Raw genomic sequence first — 2806 nt, forward strand, 5'->3', positions numbered from 1 at the left:
CGCGGCCGCGGCCACGCCCCCCAGCGGCGGGGAGCTGGCGCCTGCGCACTGAGGGCTCCGGCGAGCAGCCAGCGGTCGGGGTGATGGCCGCGCGTTTCCTTTCTCTCCCCTTTCTCTCCCCTTTCTCTCCCCTTTCTCTCCCCTTTCTCTCCCCTTTCTCTCCCCTCCCTGCTCCCGCGCCGCTCCGGGGCCGCTCCGAGTGCGCGGTGCGGGGCTGCGGCACGGCCCTGTTCGCGCCTTGCGTGGGGTGAAGGCGCGTGAGCCAATGCTGAGCCACAGTTCGGGCACCCTGGGGCACAGTGGGATTTCGGGAGGGGTGGGCATCTCCCGAAAGCAGCTGTGAGCTGTGAGTCCAGCCCCCACGCTTTGTGCGTCGTGTGTGAGCTTGACTTGATCTAATGTGGTAAAGAGAATCTAAAAAGGGGCCTAAGCTGTCCTTGGCACCCAGTGAAAAGCTTGCTAAGGGTTGGTCCGTGTTGACCACGTCTCCAAGCTCTCCGTGGGGAGGCTGTGCCGGATGAGATGGAAAAAGGCTGGGGAGCTGCTGGACAATGGCTTACACAGGGAAATCCAAGCAAGTGCAGAAATGCATTGCTGAGTTGAGCCGCAGAAATGGAAGAATCAGTAATACTGCTGGTAACTTCCATATTACTTGTAGCCATGGTAAAGAAGCATTGGTACTGGCTGCCCAGGGAGTTCCCATCCCTGCAGGTATTTAGAAAATGTCTGGATGTGGCACTTAGGGACACGGTTTAATGGCAGACTAGATCTTAGAGGTCTTTTCCAACTTAAATGATTCTGTGATTCACCCTGTTAACTCACCAGAAAGATAAAAGGTTTCTTTTCCTGTTCATAAGTTTTGTAGTGATTTTTGTCAGGACACACAATTGAGTTCAGTAAGCCTCATCTCTTCTCATAAAGCATGACTAAAACCTTTGTCATGAGGAAACTTTTCCTTTCATGAGCAGAGGTATAATAATTTGTTTAGTGAGTCACATAACTACAGACTATGTCTACGGTAGCTGTTCATGTGGAATAGCAAGTTAGTATAGCTGCAGTACAGGCTAATTTTAGACTTGGATAGTTTGTTTTAAATGTAAATGGGAGGTGAGGAATAAGAAGGTCATAACACTTATTAAGCCATTATTCAGGCAGCTAGTGATGTTCACCCCACCTTAACAGGAAGATGTAAAGGCTATAGAATTAAGGATGTGCCAGGCTGGTTTTTAGAGGTAAGACTTCATTGCATCTTAATGATGCCCTGTAAGGGAAAAAAAGTATGCAGCATGAATTAATTCTTCACGTCACACTGGACTGTTAACACTTTCGTGTAAGTCTGTGATATGTGTAATTTTGTATTAGTAATACTCTTCTCAGAACATCAGCTATGAGAAAGAAATCCTTTTTATCTGCAAGACAGCCTAGTATTTTTCATAGCAGTTGTAGATACTGTTTACTTTGATACCTACATATCACTGATGGCATAGATAATCTCTAATGGTGAAAACTATCCTCCTGTATTATTTTTCCCATAATAACAGTGTGGGTTTCACCAAGGCCTGTTCAAACTTGGTTTCTCCTCATGACAGATTACAGAGCTGTCAGTGGAAGACCCTCAGCACTACAAAATGCTAAAGCATCCAAGGCCCCGTACAGTGCTTGGTTTTAGCTGATGAATTACTGTCTGCAAGAAACAGGTACAGTAATGAGTGAAAAGGTGTCAAGAATAGCTGGGGAGAGCCTTTTATAGAAAGACCGTTAGACGTAAAACAATACTGTGCCAAGGCAAAATATCAGGAAAACTGTTTTAAATTCCCTCAGTGAAACATGTACTGTGCTGAGGATGACTGTTTTAAGAGGAGGGTGTTTAACTGCTTTGGCTATATCATCTAGTGAGATATTCACCCTCTTGGTAATTTTTTTCTAAAATACATTTAAGCTTTCATGGCAAAACAGTCTCAGCCAGTCTTAACTGAAAAACAGGAAATGTGAGTTTATTTTGAACTCTTGCACAGACACCTGACTGAGGAATTATACAAAGCATAGTACATCTAGGTCAAATTTCATTTTTGACATAGAACAGGCTTGAGGCTGAAGTCCTCTAACCTAGTGAAGTTCTTCTCTTCTGGAAATTCTGTACTTAAGATTCTTAGCACCAGTGCACTTAAGATTGCTAGTTTAGTTAATGAAATAAAAGCCATTTGGCTAGAATTATCTAGAAGGTTATCCTAAATAAATCAACAGGAATGTATCTTGCTTGGGCTAAGTCTTTTGATTTCATAATTCCTAAATAGTGAAGAAATTTTATCTGAAGGATTCTGTTTACATAATTGGTTGTCATTTATCTTATTGTTAACATGACAGTGGAATCCAACATTCTTTGAATTGTTAGAAGTAAATAATCACTAGGAAATCATAGTAAAGTATTTTTCTGTCTCACATTATCAAAGGGAAATTGAATCTATTAACTTCTTCCACATCCTTTGTTATGATTCAATCCTTATGTAACTTGTCTTGGGCTTTTTTAAAATTTATTTGTAATTTGGAAATTATACTTCTATCTTTTTTTTGACTTTGTATCTGAAAACAATTTTTAAATCCTGCATTCCATAAATATTTTTACACTGCTTAAAACAGAAATATTTCTAAAATCAAGAATGTATCATCTAGAGGAATTCATTGCTGGTAACTATTTCTGGATAGCATTCAAATTTACAAAAAGGGTATCTCATAATTCAGCTGAATCATCATAAAAACCATGATTATGTTGATGTGCTATTCAAATTATCTGGGAAAAAAAAAAAAA

This window comes from Pyrgilauda ruficollis, unplaced genomic scaffold (genome assembly GCF_017590135.1).
Source record: "Pyrgilauda ruficollis isolate IOZ18807 unplaced genomic scaffold, ASM1759013v1 scaffold25, whole genome shotgun sequence".
NCBI classification, from domain to species: Eukaryota; Metazoa; Chordata; class Aves; order Passeriformes; family Passeridae; genus Pyrgilauda; species Pyrgilauda ruficollis.